Here is a 20,678-nt window from a genome sequence, read left to right as displayed (position 1 = left end):
GTAGGCCCTATTGGAATTGCTCCGTTTTTTATTATTATTATTATTATTATTATTATTCCGCCCCCAATCGGGGCACTTTTGAGGGTCTAAACATGCCCGAAAACTCACGAAAAATTGCACACACACCAAACCCGGTGTAAATAGCAGGTTGATATGGGTCTCGGAAGTGGGCGTGGCAAAATGACTCGACAGCGCCACCTAGAAAAATTAAACGGACGAGCCCCCGATCCACGAATCACACACATGCACGAAAATTGGCACACACCTCAAACACGCCAAAACATACGAAAAAGTCTCTTGGAGCCATATCTCAAACCCAACAGGAAGTCGGATATTTTTGACTTCCTGCGGCGAAAAAGTGGCGTTTTTGCCATTTCCAAGCGTTGTATTTTAACGAACTCCTCCTAGGGATTTTATCCGATCGTCACCAAAATTGGGTTTTGTCATCTAAAGGCCTTGGCGATGTTAAATTGCGAAGCTTTAGAGTTTTCGTCGATGGGCGTGTCCGTGGCGGCCTCGCAAACTTTGATGATTCGCCACAAAACAGGAAGTCGTTATAACTCAGGCATGCATTATCCGATCTGCTTCAAAATTCACACGCTTGATAAGAGTCCTGACCTGAACACGTTTATATGCCGATATCCAGATAAAGTTATAGCGCCACCTGCTGGCCACAGGAAATGACATGTTTTACAGTGTAACAAACTCCTCCCACAAATTTTTTCGTATCAGCACCAAATTTGGGTTGTGTTATCTGAAAGCTCTAGCGATGATATATTGTAAAGATCTAGAGTTTTCGCAGAGGGGCGTGTCCATGGCGGCATGACAAACCTCAACGCTTCGCCATGGAACAGGAAGTCCTTATAACTCAACCACACAATGTCCGATCTCCCCGAAACATCACATGGTTGATAAAAGTCCTCTCCTGAACACATCCACATGACAATATTGAAGTGGGCGTGGCAAATTGACTCGACAGCGCCACCTGCAAAAATTAATCGGACGAGCCCCTGATCTATGAATCACGCACATGCACGAAAATTGGCACACACCTTAAACACGCCAAAACATACGAAAAAGTCTCTTGGAGCCATATCTCAAACCCAACAGGAAGTCAGATATTTTTAACTTCCTGCGGCAAATAAGTGGCATTTTTGCCATTTCCAGGCTTTGTATCTTAACAAACTCCTCCTAGGGATTTTATGCTATCGACACCAAAATTGGGTTTTGTCATCTAAAGGCCTTGGCGATGTTAAATTGCGAAGCTTTAGAGGTTTTGTCGATAGCCGTGTCCGTGGCGGCCTTGCAAACTTTAACGATTCGCCACAAAACCGGAAGTCATTATAACTCAGGCATGCATTATCCGATCTGCCTCAAAATTCACATGTTTAATAAGAGTCCTGACCTGAACACGTTTACATGCCAATATCCAGATAGAGTTATAGCGCCACCAGCTGGCCACAGGAAACGACATGTTTTACATTGTAACATACTACTTCACCAAATTTTATTGTATCAGCACCAAAATTGGGTGTTGTCATCTGAAAGCTCTAGCGATGATATATTGTGAAGATCTAAAGTTTTTGCAGAGGGGCGTGTCCGTGGCGGCATGACAAACCTCAACGCTTCGCCATGGAACAGGAAGTCCTTATAACTACACCACACAATGTCTGATCTGCCTGAAACTTCACATGGTTGATGAAAGTACTCTCCCGTGCACATCTACATAATTATATTGAGTCTCTAATAGCGCCACCTGCTGGTAGAAGGTAGTTTGGCTTATAACTCAGCCACACAATGTCTGATCTGCCTGAAACTATACATGGTTGATTAAATTCCTCTCTTGAAGACATCTACATGCCAATATGGAGTCACAGTCATAGCGCCACCTGCTGGCAACGGGAAATTAAATATAACTCAGCCGAACAATGTCAGATCTGGCTGAAAAATCACATGGTGGATAAGATTCCTCTACTGAAGGCATCTACATGCCAATCTTGAGTCACAGTCAAAGCGCCACCTGCTGGCAGAATGTAGTTTGCATTATAACTCAACCACACAAAATGTGATCAGCCTGAAACTTCACATGGTTGATAAAAGTCTTCTCCTGAACACATCCACATAACAAAATTAAATCATTCATAGTGCCACCTGCTGGCAGAAGGTAGTTTGGCTTATAAATCAGCCACAAAATGACTGATCTGCCTGAAAATTCACATGGTTGATAAGAATTCTCTCCTGAAGACATCTACATGCCAATCTTGAGTCACAGTTATAGTGCCACTTGGTGACAGGAGGAAGTTTGACATAAATTTGTGATTTAAACATATCGGCTTAAATTATTACTGTTCGCTGTTCTCTGTCATCCTGAGGCCACCGGGTGGCGGTGAGCCCGGGTGCGAGGTCCCTATCATCGCTGCTTGCAGCTTTAATTAGGGACCGAGCACCGAAACGGTGCGTAGGCCCTATTGGAATTGCTCCGTTTATTATTATTATTATTATTATTATTATTCTTTTCCGGAATGAATCGCGATTTTGAGGGGCTAAACATGCCCGAAAACTCACGGAACTTTGCACTCGCCTCAGAAGTGGCGAAAATTTACGTTTATTATGGGTCTCGGAAGTGGGCGTGGCAAAATGACTCGACAGCGCCACCTAGAAAAATTAAACGGACGAGCCCCCGATCTACGAATCACGCACATGCACGAAAATTGGCACACACCTCAAACATGCCAAAACATACGAAAAAGTCTCTTGGAGCCGTATCTCAAACCCAACAGGAAGTCAGATATTTTTAATTTCCTGCGGCGAAAAAGTGGCGTTTTTGCCATTTCCAGGCGTTGTACTTTAACGAACTCCTCCTAGGGATTTTATCCGATCGACACCAAAATTGGGTTTTGTCATCTAAAGGCCTTGGCGATGTTAAATTGCGAAGCTTTAGAGTTTTCGTCGATGGGCGTGTCCGTGGCGGCCTCGCAAAGTTTGACGATTCGCCACAAAACAGGAAGTCGTTATAACTCAGGCATGCATTATCCGATCTGCTTCAAATTTCACACGTTTGATAAGAGTCCTGACCTGAACACATTTACATGCCGATATCCAGTTACAGTTATAGCGCCACCTGCTGGCCACAGGAAATGATATGCTTTACAGAGTAACAAACTCCTCCCACAAATTTTATCGTATCAGCACCAAAATTGGGTAGTGTTATCTAAAAGCTCTAGTGATGATATATTGTGAAGATCTAGAGTTTTCGGAGAGGGGCGTGTCCGTGGCGGCATGACAAACCTCAACGCTTCGTCATTGACCAGGAAGGCTTTATAACTCAACCACACAAAGTCCGATCTGCCTGAAACTTCACATGATTGATAAAAGTCCTCTCCTGAACACATCCCCATAACAATATTGAAGTGGGCGTGGCAAATAGACTCGACAGCGCCACCTTTAAAAATTAAACGGACGAGCCCCTGATATACGAATCACACACATGCACGAAAATTGGCACACACCTCAAACACGCCAAAACATAGGAAAAAGTCTCTTGGAGCCGTATCTCAAACTCAACAGGAAGTCAGATATTTTTAACTTCCTGCTGTAAAAAAGTGGCGTTTTTGCCATTTCCAGGCGTTGTATTTTAACAAACTCCTTCTAGGGATTTTATCTGATCGACACCAAAATTAGGTTTTGTCATCTAAAGGCCTTGGCGATGTTAAATTGCGAAGCTTTAGAGTTTTCATTGATGGGCGTGTACGTGGCGGCCTTGCAAACTTTGACGATTCGCCACAAAACAGGAAGTCGTTATAACTCAAGCATGCATTATCCGTTCTGCCTCAAAATTCACACGCTTGATAAGAGTCCTGACCTGAACACGTTTACATGCCGATATCCAGATACAGTTACAGCGCCACCTGCTGGCCACAGGAAATGACATGTTTTACAGTGTGACAAACTCCTCACACAAATTTTATCGTATCAGCACCAAATTTGGGTGGTGTCATCTGAAAGCTCTAGAGATGATATATTGTAAAGATCTAGAGGAAATGACATGTTTTACAGTGTGACAAACTCCTCACACAAATTTTATCGTATCAGCACCAAATTTGGGTGGTGTCATCTGAAAGCTCTAGAGATGATATATTGTAAAGATCTAGAGTTTTCGCAGAGGGGTGTGTCCGTGGCGGCATGACAAACCTCAACGCTTCGCCATGGAACAGGAAGTCCTTCTAACTCAACCACACAAAGTCTGATCACCCTGAAACTTCACATGGTTGATAAAATTCCTCTCCTGAACACATCCACATAACAATATTAAGTCTGTCAAAGCGCCACCTGCTGGCAGAAGGTAGTTTGACTTATAACTCAGCCACATAATGTTCGATCTGCCTAAAATTTCACATGGTTGATTAAATTCCATTACTGAAGGCATCTACATGCCAATCTTGAGTCACAGTCATAGCACCACCTGCTGGCAGAAGGTATTTTGCATTATAACTCAACCACACAGTCAGATCTGACTGAACATTCACATGGTTGATAAAAGTTCTCTCCTGAAGACATCTACATAACAATATTGAGTCTGTCATAGCGCCACCTGCAGGCAGAAGGTAGTTTGGCTTATAACTTAGCCACACAATGTCTGAACTGCTTGAAACTTCATATGGCTGATTAAATTGTTCTCCTGAAGACATCTACATGCCAATATTGAGTCACAGTCATAGCGCCACCTGTTGGCAACAGAAAATTACTTATAACTCAGCCAAACAATGTCCGATCTTCCTGAAAATTGACATGGTTGATACGATTCCTCTCCTGAAGACATCTACATGCCATTATTGAGTCACAGTCATAGCACCACCAGCTGGCAGAAGGTAGTTTGGCTTATAACTCAACCATGCAATGTCTGATTTGCCTGAAACTTTACATGGTTGATAGAATTTCTCTCCTGACGACATCTACAAGCCAATATTGAGTCAATCATAGCGCCACCTGCTGACAGAAGGAAGTTTGGCTCATAATTACCACACAATGTCTGACCTGCCCCCAAAATTTACTTTCGTTAAGACTGCTCCTCTGAAGACATCTACAAGCCAATTGTGAGTCAGAGTCATAGCACCACCTGCTGACAGAAGGCAGGTAAGCTTATTATTCAGCCACACAATGTATCTTCATTTTATTTTTATTTAAAAAAAATCACACATTCTATTTAAACTTCTTTTTAATGATTAGAAATATGGCCCAATCCCTGTCTTAAAAACTGTAATGTCATCCAAACTATGAAATTTGTAATCCGGTTAACCAGTGATTATAGATGTAATAACAATATTAATATAATGTATGTAGTTGTTACAACAAGCAAGGACACTGCAGGGAATTGAACCCCATCCCAGTAAACCAGGAGTACCATTACCAGTGTCTTTTGCTTTTTGAAACTACATATATGGAAAAGCAAAACCTGCATTAGCAACAACATTGCGTTTGACACATGAACAATTTTTAGAGGGTAATTATGACCAAAAATGAGAATTCAAATTCATGATAAGATTAATGCTAAATTGTATGTGTAAATTTCTATTTTAGCTAAAATTACATAAGAAATAACACATTTTCTTACTTTTTGGTGCAAAATAATGTTCATAAAAATGATTAAACATAATGATATATTCAATTATAGATTATGTCTATATTAAAAAGTAATTTATTTTAGACATTTTGGTGCTAAATAACAATAACAACAAAATATATATTTTAAAGCATTTTTATATAATATTATATTTATTGGTTGATTATATAATGTTATGTTCAAATATTAGGGAAATTATTTTCTTATTATGGCTGTCAAGTTAGTGGTATAAAGAAATTATCTTTAATTTTAAGTGCAAAATATCTACTTTATAATAATACTTTATTATTCCATTTCATAATATTCTGTGTCAACTGTCTAACAAATTAGTAAAAATTATTAATATTATGTTTACTCTTAAGGGGAACATTTTTACTACAAAGTATTTTGTATGTAACATTATATTCAAATGTTGGTTATGTTACCTAATTTTATATTGAGTATCAAAAAGACAAGGTGCCAAATTTATAAATCACAAACTGGTCTTTTAGTTTCAAATATGTTCTTTTGTTGTGTGCTAGGCAGTATTTTAATTAATAATTAAATAATTAATATATATTTATATAAGTTATAATACAAGTTTTGCAATTTGGAATTGTAATTGCAATTGCAATTTGGAAGTACTAATTGATACAAAAATGATTAAACGTTAAAATGTAAACATGTTGTTGCAATGCAGGAAAAAAAAACCATTATTGTAAAAGCTAAAATTGTACTTCTAGAATGTAAATTTCTGTTTACTTTCTGTGTCTAACAAATGAGCTTAACCTGTCACATTTCTACTTGCAGTGAAGAAAGCACTGCAATACCTGCAATATTTAGCTCGGCAGAGTCAACTCTGTATGCACTTTCTGCCTTATCTGCTTAATAAAGCAGAACAGCTAATCCAACAACTGATCAAATTCTCCCTCATCAAAGTTAAAAGTTTTAGCTGTAAAAGAACATAAAATACCCTCATGATCACTAAAATGTGTCGGAAGCACAATTGCTTCAACATTGTAATGTGCTGTTTTTACATATACATGATCAATTAATGTGTCTTTTTCTGTTGTGGTTTGTGTGACATGTTGAACAAACCCTCTTTCTGTCATAAATTTGCAAATAGTTGAAGACTTAAAAATGTTGTCATTGAAATCTCCCAAGACAACAATCGTACTGTTTATGGGTTCTAGAAAGTCCAGTAATTTGCCAAGATTTCCTTTAAACAGAGACATGGGATATGTTGGTGGCCGATAAATAACTGCTGTTAATATGTTGTATGTAATACAGTTACATACAACACATTCTAAATTCACTTTTGGTGTCTGGATAATATTAAACAACAAATTGTTTGATGCATAAAGTCCAACACCACCATGTTGTTGAGTTTGTAATTCTTTTAATATTGGATTACTGGAATGGTAAGACAAACTTCGCGGTTGACTATGAAAACTGTACTCATCAATGTGTACATTTTCTGATAAGGTATCTGCAGGTAACCATGTTTCTGTAACAGCAATGCAATCAGCCTGCAAATGCTGAGTACGAAAAACCAAATCTGGTAAATGTTGTTTTAAATTTTGTACATTCATTAAAAATATACTGAATGCTTGGGTATTCACTTTAGGGTATGATGTATTTCCAATAAAGAATTTAGGCATGCTTTGAATTGCATCTTTAATGCTGTCTTTACAGTAAATAGCCTTTTCTTTAAAATCTTCAATAATCAAACCTGACAAAGATCTAACACGGCTTAAAGCAACATATGCCTGTCCAGGTGCAAATATCTTTTTAAGAGAGACTACTGCATTATCAACACTAATTCCTTGTACTTTATGTACTGTACAAGCCCAAGCAAGTTTTAGAGGAAATTGTCGTCGCAATGCACCTTTACTGTTTACTCTTTCCTCTTCTGGTTTGATACCTACAGAACCTATTTCAACTGCAGAAGCAAATCCAGAGCATTTTCTTCTTTGTGCGCCAACCTGTATGTCATCAAACTTTACGTATACTGTTTGAGGGAACTTGTTGTTATCGCTAGGAAAAACTACATTCGTTACTGTGCCACACACCCCATTAACCAGGCCGTCCATTACATCTACATTTTTACATAGCATAACACGAGCACCATCTCCTAAAAACAGTGTTTCTTCTAAGCATGTATTAAAAGATTTGGCATGATGGCCACTTTTCAACTCAAGTTTACCTGTCTTGTTATTATGTCCAAAATCTTGAGCATCTATCTCAAAATGTTCAGGACAAGATTTAAATAGCTGCTGAAGATTATGTTCATTTACTTGTTTGTTTGTAGGATATATATGTAGAGCTGTGCTGACTTCGCCTGTTTCACATTTTTTCAAAATATCAATGTCGCTCTTTAACATTGGAGTCACTTTTGTTCGAATTCGTATTCTATTTAATAACTTTGCAAATGTTTCATCTTTCTGTCTAACTATTGTTTTCAATTCTACAATTGAAAAAAGAGAAGACCACAGGTTAATACCTAGCACGTCATCAACATACAGGGGTTTCCCTCTTACTGGCGGTAACTGAAAAAAATCTCCAACAGCAATGATGCTTGTGTTCCCGAAGGGGGAGAAGTCACCAGTTTGTTTAATCTGCCTAAGTCTGCCATGAATATAAGCTAATAAATTGTGATCAACCATTGATATTTCATCAATTATTAAAATCTGTAGATCACAATATTTAGCTCGCAGACAATTAAGCTTCTCTTCACCTAAAGGGGTGTATGGTAATCGAACATCTTTCCCAATGCTAAATGTGTTGTGAATGGTTGCTGCATGCAAATTATATGCTGCAATTCCGGTAGGAGCAGTTAACAAAACACTAATATTATCAGGATGACGACACACTGTAGACAGTATCCTCATTGCTTCATACTGAATAGCTTTAATTAAATGGCTTTTTCCTGTCCCTGCACCACCAGTAATAAATAAATGTAATGGGCTGGGATTTTTGCCCATTACCTTATCTAAACACCATTGTCTTATTTCATAAAAAATAGATGACTGTGTTTCGTTTAAAGATCTTATTAAGGCCAAGCCATCTCTTCTACACATTATGTTATTTTTCTTTTCCAAATGTGCAACCTTCTGATTACCTTCTGATGCTAAATCTGGAATATGTTCCTCATGTTCTTCCACTTGCTGTAATTTGTCTTTCATTTCATCAATACAAAGTAAACGCTCTAACTCTTGCTCTGGGCACAACTCACACCAGCCATCTTCTATTACACCAGTACTATTAATTACAACTTCTACATTGTCCAATTCATCTGCCTCCATTTCAAAGTTCTTTCTATTTAAATCTACAACTGACTTGACTGAATGACTTGAGCCATCATTAAATGTCACATGACCATTTCTGTAAAACTCTTCAAATGAATTACAGTTTGGTGGCTTTAGCTGCAAATCTACACGGTATGGCAAAAACAACTGCAGAATACTTTGAAAAAATGCTTCTGGATTTTTTTCCTCAGAAAAACGCACATAACGAACCACCGCAGGCTGTGTTCGTGTTCTTTTAGTGATAAAACCACAACCATTCTTTAATTTAAGTGGACTTTGGGATTTTTCATTTTTACTTAAAATGCGATATTCTGATGCAAATGTTGCCATACATATATCATTTAAATCATCTGGTCTATTCTTATAGCGATCTACTATGCTTGTCATCCACATGTCATTTGTTGTTAGGCTATTTGATTTTGCTTTATTTCTTAACACATTTAAAGGAAGGCTCATTTTAATGATGTTATCGCCTGTTGGAACAAACACAACTTTCCTGGAACACTCCTTCAGATGCATGTTTGTTAACCTATATACTGATTCTTGAGCACACACATCTCTGTTATGTAAATAAGCACTGCCTAAACTTTTTAGTGCCTCTTTTGCACTAACATTTCCATCTTTACGTGCCTCCTTTTGGGCATTACTCAATAACAATCCTATCTCCCTTTCTGACTTTGATATGTAGGAAATTATATAAACAACACAAGCATATGCATCTACAACATACTGTATGTCTAAATTCGCATTCCAGCATTTTAACAGCGGCTTGCTATATTGATTGACCCATGCCTCATTAACCTGTCTTTTCAACACAACTTGTGTATTACGACTAAAAGTTTTGTATGCACGCTCAAAAGTGGCTTGATTTATACCCAGATGTTTAAATAAATGTTCCACACTGTTAAAGTTGCAATTCTCATCTGAAAGAGCCTTCTTAATGGCTAATAAAATGTCACCTGCCTGTTCTCGCTTCATTTTAAACTCCACTGGACCTTCATTTGCACATGCACATTTTTTTGTTAAAGTATCTACCTTCTTATCTACCTTACATTTACACTTTTTCTTTGTATCACTTTTACCTCGACATATAAATGTTCGTGTAGATGCTGGCCTAGGAAAATTAAAACGACAAATAGTATTTTTCTTTCGGCAAGTTTTGGAATGTCGTTTTGAATGATGTTGCACAGTTTTTACTGTATCCAACAATGTATCATCCTGTGATGGTAATTCACAAGTTACATATTTATCTATAAATTGAATTACCTCTTCGTCTGTATTTTTATCAATCACTGGGGCATTCTCAATCCAAAATAGGCAATGGACATGAGGTGAACCACGCTGCTGAAATTCAACTCTGTAAAAATAATCCTTAATTTTACCTATTGGATGGGATGCAGACATAAGTACTTCCCTTAAAAAACAATGCCACCGAAAATCAAACATTCTTGCTGCAGTGACAGGATTGCGGCGCAACAGCTCACATCTATCTGCCCATTGTAATTCTTCAAGGGTCTGTGTTCTACCTTCCTGTTTCAAAATACTATAAAGAAGATTGTTCCACCGCATATCAGCAGAAGAAAATGAACAAAACCAAGTCGGGATACCAAGCTGACGAACACAAGCCAAAAGGTCACGTTGTGCTGTCTGCCAAAAAGCTGGGGTACCTCGAATAGGTTTCAGGAAACGAAACCCATCATCAAATTCTAGGAGTTTCTTTAAAGATTCCTCATTGTTTAATAAATCTTCATTAACTTTTTGAGATATACAACCGCTTATTCCCTTACGCAATGCAATTGATACATTTGACACTACCTGTTCGACCTCAGACATGTACTGGGCAAAAAATATATATTCAACATTTTGTGCAAACCGACCATCAGCATGCAAAATTCGGTTGTTAAAGTATCTGGACAACGTCAAACGTTTGTCTCGACTTTCACGGTATGTATTACATCCAAGTGGAAATAATACTGGGAAGCATTTGGCTTCATTTGCAAAATCAGAAAGTAATTTAACAGGATTATTCCCTTCTGCTGGCGCCAGATTCACTATATCGTCAAAATACTGATCTAGTGCTTCTTGACCAATGTCAACAGGCATGAGACATGTGTCCTGGAACATGCAATGTTGTTGTCTGTCATGCAAGAGCTCATCTTCTCCATTATCAAGAGATGCTTCATTACCTTCTGCATGTGTATCACTCTCCTGAACTATAACATTATCGTCTTGTTCCCTACAAAACTCATTTAGCCAAACTTCATTAAATTCTACATCTTTGTAATGCACATTTATCTGTTTTAAACATTTCAATGCTTGTCTTATGTGCATAGTGTCAACATACTGATATTTATAATGACCTTTATAAGTTAACTTGCGTTTTAATTTTACTGGCAACAAAGATCCTTCCATACTAGAAAGGGGCAGCAAGTTAGAAGTTTGCACAATATTTGCAGGAACACAGGTTACTGGACCATGGACACCATTTTGCCCTCCTTTTGGTAATGCTAGCATTTTCATAAACGGTATATGTAACGCAATCAAATGTTGTTCTAAACTATTCAAACATGACAATTCTTCTGGAACAGGATGAACTTTCAACTTGTTCGTTGCACATTCAGGTGGAATTTCACCTCTGTTAATCTTATAATGACATGTATAACAAATCCATAGCTTGCCTCTGTGTGAATTCAACCACTGACATGGCATTACACAGGTATTATCACATTTGTGTAAATATTCCTCAGTTATGCATTTATCATAAATTGAGCCTATAGCTTTTCTGTCATAATATTCCCGGTTACAATGCAAAACCTGATGTCGAAACAACAATCGCTGACAAACACAACACACAAAGTCTGGCCCATCTTTTATCAAATCCAAAAAACGCTGCATAACAAAGTCAAATTGTTCTGCCTTTTTTTTTATTTGTTGCCTTTTAAGTTTCATACTTGCTTTAACATGTTTTTTGTGCTCAGTATTTTCATGATATTTTCTTTTACTGATAGATTTTACATTCTGTCTGTGCAGCTGATTTAACCTATATTTCCTTTTACTCATTTCCTTTACTTTTTTCCTGTGTAACCAATTGTCTCTATATTTGATTATGCTCATGTTCTTCACCTTCTCTTTATGCAACATATTGTCTCTATATTTGTTCATGCTCATGTTCTTCACCTTCTCTTTATGCAACATATTGTCTCTATATTTGTTCATGCTCATGTTCTTCACCTTCTCTTTATGCAACATATTGTCTCTATATTTGTTCATGCTCATGTTCTTCACCTTCTCTTTATGCAACATATTGTCTCTATATTTGATTATGCTCATGTTCTTCACCTTCTCTTTATGCAACATATTGACTCTATACTTTTTTGTGCTCATGCACTTTACCTTCTCTTTATGCAACAAATTTTGACCATACTTTCTTATACTAGCATTCTTTTTCTTTTCCTTATGTAAAACATTTGTTTGATACCTACTTTTGTCCATTACCTTTGCCTTTTCTCTATACAACACATTTTCCTGATATTTAAAGTTTTTTTGCAAGGACAATTTCTTTTTAGAATACTTAGAAATACAATATTTGTTATTTGAAATCACAATCCCTGTTTGTGTTTTAGATTTTTTCCTACTCATATACTGTGTCTCAAGCAAACTATCCACTTTGCACAAATCGAAACAAACATTCTTATCAGCATGTTTGACACAAATTACGGGCTCAAAATGATTATTCTCACAGTGTTTTAAATAAATTCCACCACTTTCCAGCATTATACTTGTGCAACTGTACTTTACCCATTTTCCCCCATCAAATATAAACAGATTCACACCTAAAGCATTTGCTGTATATTGAAATTCTATGTCTGAAGCACAATATCCAACATATTGCATGTGTGACTTTAAAATATATTCTGACATTGATGCAAAATCATTTCCTACTAAGTTACTGTGTTCTTTACTATTATTTTCCATATACTTCACAACAGCAAGTCTAATTTTCCGATGGCTCTTTTCAGAACCGCTAATAAATCTGGCTACTGCTCTGAAAAAACTATTACCATCCTTTACAACTTTACCTGTCTTACAAACAACACCCAAAGATCCATAAACAGTTGGTACTTGTATATTTTCTTTTTCAAAATTCAAATGTAATTTGTCACATAATGTTTGTGCAGCTTCTGTAGACAGAGGATTATATGTCATCTGACCTGAATTTTCCACAACTTTAGCATCAGAATCTTGCACCATTCCCAGTTCACAACAAATGTTATTGTGCATTGCTTTTAACATGTGATGCGATTGTTGTCCGGTCATGAACAGTGTTTCCCTATCAATAAGCTCTTTCTTGTTTTTTAAAGTGAGAACATTATTTTTGTCTGTAATCTTTGCTCTAACACTGTACCCTTCAGTGAAACATGTACTGATTTTGCAGTATCCATAACAACTTTGTAATTCAGGCTCATTAACACAAACTACAGTCTCATAGTGGTTTTCATTACAGTTTTCTAAATAAATGCTATGTTTTGAAATAAGCTTACCACTGCAACTGTATTTCAACCAGTGACCATCATAAAATGTAAATACATCAATTCCTAAATAATCTGCTGTTGCTTGTATTTCAACCTCCGTAGCCCAGCTATTAACAAATCTCATTTTGGACCTGTTAATATACTCTGACACAGATGAATATTCTCTTCGTAAAATATTTCTATATTTTTCACAATTCTTTTCCAAATGCATCACAACAGCAAGCCGAATTTTTCTGTGATACTTTTGTGTACCAATAACCGCTTGGGAAATAGCTCTAAAGAAACAGTTCCCATCAGCCACAATACTCTCATTTTTGCATGGAACTCCTAATAAGCCAACATGGGAAAATACTGGAACATTTACTTTTTCACAATCCACCTTTAAACGGCTACACAAAGTTTGACAAACATGTTGACAAATAGGACTGAACATCATATTGTTTTTTTTTATATCACGAACAAATTCAACATCTGAATTAACTTCACGAACATCAAATCGTTTTACTTTCTTTGAAGAACTATTGCTTGCTGAAATGTTGCGCTTGGGTCTTGCATCATTGTTCACTACTAGATCTCTTCCAGAATCCTCATCAAACTCCATTTCAAATGTTTCGTCAGAGCCTTTACAGCTCTCTGCCATTCTTCGAATGGTGACATGAACACCAGCTATTTCAAAAAGTTTTTGCTTCTCACTGAGCCCTTTAGATAAAAGGCAAATGTGACTGAACAAATCTTTAAGAGTGGAAAAGTATAAAACAACACTTTTTCCATTTCCATCTACCATACCAAGAGCACTTCGTGCATGAGAATCAACCAGTGCATACTGTCCATTTTGAGAAATGATTGCACATGTACTGCTGCACAATGTCAGAAGACACCTGTCATACTGTGAAAACATGTTTTCCAATCCACTTGAAAGACTGCTGTAAGCACCACTCTCAATAAATTCCCCATCAACAACATCTACATCACCACTGACAAAATTACCATATTCAAACAAAAAACTTTCTCCATCAATATTAGACTCCTTTGGCAAATCAGGGACACACAACAGATTTGATGAGTGGCTAATCCTATTGGTCTCTCGCAATCCTGTGTACAACTCATCTCCTAACATTACAACTTTGTCAAGGTCTTTGCTCTGCCATGAGAAGACACTATCCACTGTATGCTTTGCTAGGCTTACTAAAGCTATTGCCATACACTGGACTCCTCTGTATTTAAATTGCTCATTGCCCTGGTGAAATGATCCTCTTAAACTGTTTTCAGTGCTGACAGAAGTGGCATCCTCACACCCATTTGCATCTTTACATCCAGCACTGACACCTTCGCATCTGACAGAACTGCTTGTCTGTTGATCATGATCATCTTGGGCTGCTTTTACAGAAATGCTACTAACAGCATACCACTGTGCATCTAAAGAGCTTCTAAGATTTCTGATATGAACCATCAGATCATTAAGGCATGTGTTGAAAACAACCACAGGCGTGCCAATATTAGATGCCAATCCAAACATATCTCGTATGCCAAAATCAGCCATCACAAAATAATTGTTGTGATGAATAATGACGCTTGTTGCACTATTAAGGTTTAGGAAACACATTCCATCCCTCAACAAATATTCTTGCAGCTTTTCATACATTACAGCCTCATCTTCTAACATTTCAAAACCTCTGTACTCTGGCAAACCAATTTCTAATTTCCACTTTCTGCCAAACACATTGTGCTGTTCTATCAAAGTGCACAACTCTTTCTCTCTACAGTCTGTTTTCTGACTTGTCTCAGCTACATATGTGGCTAACTTACTTCCTTCCACACAAATGTCATCAACATCTGTTTGTACCCAAGTACACACAGGAGCAATCACATGTTTGATTGCAGCCACAGCACAATATCCAGTCAATAAATTCACATCACAACTCAACGGTGCATCTCTTACATCACTACCAACAACAACAGGCCGCTGCAGTGTTTCTGAACATACACAAACTTTAGCATCGCTCTTACTTTTGATGCTTTTTGGTGTGCGCCGCATGCGAAAACCCTTTTTTCTCGGCATCCTGAAAGGAAAAAAGCAACAGTAGTTAGTAACAGGTTTTAAAATACAGTTGTATTTCTAACTTAAAAGTGCATGTATAAGTGCTTGACTGTGTTTTCATACTTTTGTTAATGATTTTTATTTAACTGAATAAAATATTGCATTATATACAAACTAGTTATTGAAGCGTACTTGGTGTTTTCAAGATCATTGAAAATGCTTACGTATATAATTAATAAAATATTCAAATAAACATTATTATATCTTATTATTCAGCCATATATTAAAAGTTACTTTGCATGTTAATAAATGCTTTTTTAGATCAACTTCATCCACTTTTGTGATCTAATCTAAAGTGAGGACTATTTATGCTTTATAAATTTATTATAAATGACAATTAAAGGTTCAGTTATATTCTAAACAGGAAAAAATAAACTAAACAACTTTATTTGTTTCTATTCATTTCAAAATACACAAATGAAACTGTATAAAATGAATAATAAATCTTTGCAATCTAAAATAAAATCAGTTTACAGTTTAAACATTGCCAAATAAAACTGAAATGTTGTATCATAATATATTGTTAAATTATTATATTGTTTTTCCCAGTAATGGGTTGCAGCTGTAAGAGCATTTGCTGTGTAAAGCATATGCTGATTAAGTTGTCGTTTCATTACACTGTGGCGACCCCAGATTAATAAAGGGACTAACCCGAAAAGAAAATGAATAAATATTATATTGTTGTTGTAACTAATACTATATCCCTGCATAATAAAAATATACATTTTAATTTGAATAGTTTTCAATTATCTTTAAAAACCACCAACTATTCTTAAATAACTAGTTTGTAAATAATGAAATACTTAATTTGTGTGTTTAATGAAAACTTAAATAACCAACCTATGAAAATAGTCATTAAGCACAATATACATGTTATACATATTTATAAGTCAAGAATATTTGTAGTACTGCTTACAAATATCTAATAATGTTAAGTTAATGCTTAACAAATAATGAGTTAACAATTTGCTAATGCTTAACAAATGATTCATAGTTTTCAATTATAATAAAGTGTTACTGCATTTAATTTTCAATGTTATCAACAAATAACAACTTACTTTGCTTCCCACCAAAATTCTTTGCTGAAATTCTCAGAGGGCCTTGCAATATGTAGGTGCCTCGATTGTTTAATTATGTGAAGAACTGTAAATAGAAATAAACATATATATATAGTTCATTAGTGTCATAGTGTATACAAAAAACATGAAAACAGCGAAGCAAAGCTCATGATTTTCTGTTAGTTGCCCAAAAATATTACTTGTTACTTTTATAATTTGCAATTTTATTACTTTTCTTTTATTAAATTTATTTACTGTTTAAAATTCTAATAAATGTTTTAGACAGACATGAACATATACAAAATCTGTAATATAACAGAGAGAAAACAAACAATAAAATAAATTTTAACTGAAAACAACTAGAATAACTAGCATAGTAGATCGTCACCTTGGAATTGTAAGGTTCTATCAATAATTTTAAAATATTGAGCTTTAAAATTTTTGCGTTCCATAGCAAACAGTATGTATGTAACATTTGTTTTTTAATTAAAAGTCTTAAAAAGTAAAAACTTTCCATAATGTAAATAAGTTGTCATTTAATAAGAAAATGTCAATAACTCAATTTTGACAAAAATGTCAGCTAGAACCTTATAATTCTAAGGTGACGAGGTATTAAATAACAATTACAAACTTACTTTGATTCCCACAAAATTCTTTTGTTTTGCTCTGAAATTCTCAGAGAGTCTTAAAGTAATTGCCTTGTTCGTTAAATGATCCTTGAAAAAGAAACACAAAATAACAATGTTCACTTTAATCGTAGTGTGCAAACAAGCATGCATACAACAGAAAACTTGAACAACAGTTTCATATTCTTCATTCCCATTGAAATTACAATGCCCCCTGTTTTATTATTTTGCATTTTATTCATATTATTTACTGTTTAAATAACTATGAAATAATTGTTATCAGACAAACACATTAAGTCACTCCAACAAATATATTTAATTCAATTAACAAATGACAATAAAAACAATAGAAAAAGAACAATATGCAACCTTTAATTACCAACTTAACTGTTTTAATTTAGCAAACCTGTATATTCAAAAACTTTAAAAGTTCAATAATGAGAGTTTTTAATAAAAACAACAATTGCTCATTGACTGACAAGCATTATTCTTCATTCAAGCAGTCACATTCAATGCACAATATCAAACAGGAAAAATCACATCACATCACAAAGTCTTTCATTCAACAGTTTACACTGACCCCTCACAGCCTTTCAAATAATCAAAACCACAAAAATTCTTAAATGTAAAAAAAGCACAAAAGGATCTTACTACCAGTGCATTTTCTGAAACTACATTGGTACTTTGCATTTAAATTTTATCTCAATCTATAATTGATTTATATAAAATCCAATGATCAAGCCTTTTAACCAGCATATTTAAATTCCAAAAAATACACTATTCACACATTGTCAGTCCATCTGACCAATCCCACAATACATACATTATAAGCTACCTACAACAATCTGTATATCAGTAGCTACATTACTCAAAAACAAACCTTTTCCATAAAATAATAAAAAAAAATTACAGCAAAATTATAGACAATTAACAAACGTCAACACAAACAAAAATAATGTCATATTAAATATAATTTAATATAATGCAACAGATTTAGTCTTTTTACCTTTTACAACTTTCTTTATAATTATTCAGTGTTCAACTGAAAAAAAAAATCTTATACTATTTACTTTTAATGTAAAAGTAAATAGTAAGACCATTTACATTTTTTGGTGAACTGCCACTTTAACTTTTTTTACATTTTAAAAATTAACATTTGTAATAACTCTTTCATAATAACTGATTTATTTTGTCTTTAACATGATGACAGTATACATAATATTTGTCTAGTTATTTTGCAAAATACTAATTTTCTACTTAAAGCACTATTTACAGCTTAACTATAGGCTGAAAAAATGTTTGTCTTATAGCCAACAAAGGAAAAAAAAAGGAAATCAATAATACTGATCTAAAACAAAAATGTTTTAAAACTTAAACCTGCACAATGTTTTTTTTCCAACCATAAAGACTTTTTTTCTCCAAACAGATAAAGCTTTGTATAACATTTCTATCATAATGAACTTTCTTTCTTTGTTCAAACAGCCACTCACATCAAAAATCAGCACAACAAACTGTTTATCCACAACTAACCACTCAAGTCTTGAGCATAAAGATAGGCTAGAAATGTGACACTTATTTTACTAACATGTAGGTCTCATGAAACAAAATGTAAAACAATGTACATTCTGCCCACATTCACTGATATAAAAAAAAATCTTACCTGTGTGTGTGCTTAAGCTCCAGTTTAGTGCTCGTGACACAATGTAACACTGTCTATTTACAGTCCAATTTAAATGCCAATAGCACACCTCTCATTCACAGGTCAGCCCATAAGGTCATTCCCGCCCACAAGAAAGCTACTACTGAAAGCCAATGAAAAATAACTAGTCTAATATTATTTACTGTCATCATGACAAAAATAAAATAAATCAGTTATTGAATATTGAAGTAGAAATGAGTTATTAAAACTATTATGATTAGTAATGTGTTGAATCCTTTTCAAATCCTTTAAATTTGTGGAAAACATAAAAAGGGGGGCTAATAATTCAGCAGGGCTAATAATTCTGACTTAAACTGTATATATATATATATATATATATATATATATATATATATATATATATATATATATATATATATATGTGTGTGTATATATATATATATATATATATATATATATATATATATATATATATATATATATATATATATATATATTTAATTTTTGGATTGTAGGGCCAACATTTTACATAATTTTGTTTTCTTAAAAAAATTAAATAACTACTTCTGTACTCAAAAAAAAAAAAAAAACGTAATACTCCACATCATAATTTCACAGACATTCAAATTAAATTCCTCAGATTTGACGCAGATTCAGATGTTGCAGTACTACCAGCTAATTATAAATAACCTATTTAAACTGATGTATGAAAGCTCACAGTTTGAATGACAATTAAGTATACTGATAAAAGTATACTGTTTTTATTATTACAATGGACAAAGAAATAAAGTAAAATTATATATATCAACTTAAAAAAATGCCCAAAGCATTTATCAAATGACCAAAAAATCAGGTTTACATTCCTTTTGTACATGTTTCAACAACAGTTTACCAAACAGTTGCTTAAAATTAACGAATTAATTAACTCACATGAATAAACAATAATCAATATTTTCATTTGCAAACTTTATTAATGTTAGTTTAACTGCTCTTGAAAATAAATACTTATCTTATGTCCAAATGCAAATACCTTGACATTAAAACTATACAAAATAAGAATTTGGGTAATTCAGGATTCACAATTTGAATGGAAAATTTACAAAGACATTGTTTGATTCAAACTCAAGTTTTTGTGCTTAATTGGAGAGGTGTGGGAATGGGTTTGATCCACACCACTTTTATCACACCTTTGGTTTTATCTGTGAAAATCCCAGGGCCCATTTACACTGATGTGTTTGAGTTTCAAAACAGCAGGGGTGTGGGGCTGTGGACCCTGCCTAATCTAAAAGAAACTCTGATCAAAGAAACTTTGACAAAAGAAACTCTGACCAAAGAAACTTTTCCATTTAAGGCCCAAACAATAATTTGTTTGATACAATTTTTGCTAACTAAATTTTAAATAAATATGCTTTTATTCTTAAACTGTAAACTGCACATAATATTTTCAAAGACACTCAGTTCCTCGGATGTGACACTGCATAAATATTGCTTTGCTAACAAACTGGTAAAACTAAGCTCTTTAAACTGGATTCTGTATAATAAAAGTTTTTATTCTTTATTTTTAGGTACTGTTATTATTACAACAAAGAATGAATGTAACTGTACTTTAATAGTCATATATTTTTATATCTACTTAAAAATGTGCAGGTCTATGATTGTAACTCACATAAATAAACAACAGTCAATATTTATTCTACAAAGTTTATTAATGTTTGTTTGACTGCCTCTAAAAAATCTTATGTCTAAATGCAGATACATTGACATAAATAATCATACAAAACATCACTCCTGAAAATT

General features: G+C 34.6%; 1 protein-coding gene and 1 long non-coding RNA gene across 4 annotated transcripts in view; both read right to left on the bottom strand.

Moving 5' to 3' along the window:
* The window catches only part of rxfp3.3a3 (relaxin family peptide receptor 3.3a3), a 90,710-nt gene that overhangs the window by 33,412 nt on the left and 36,620 nt on the right, over window positions 1-20,678 (bottom strand). The window lies entirely within an intron of this gene.
* On the bottom strand, window positions 11,342-18,926 carry LOC148679550 (uncharacterized). Of its 2 annotated transcripts, none has more exons than XR_015945134.1 (5): window positions 18,882-18,926; window positions 17,231-17,311; window positions 16,596-16,680; window positions 12,301-15,499; window positions 11,342-12,030 (listed from the first exon to the last, which is right to left on the bottom strand). It is a non-coding gene; the product is annotated as an uncharacterized LOC148679550 (long non-coding RNA). The 2 variants fall into 2 exon arrangements; XR_015945135.1 differs by lacking the exon at window positions 11,342-12,030 and adding an exon at window positions 12,195-12,246.

The sequence above is a fragment of the Danio rerio genome, chromosome 18 (assembly GCF_052040795.2).
Source record: "Danio rerio strain M-AB ecotype USA chromosome 18, GRCz13ab, whole genome shotgun sequence".
NCBI lineage: Eukaryota > Metazoa > Chordata > Actinopteri > Cypriniformes > Danionidae > Danio > Danio rerio.
This window is presented reverse-complemented; position numbering and strand designations above follow the sequence as displayed.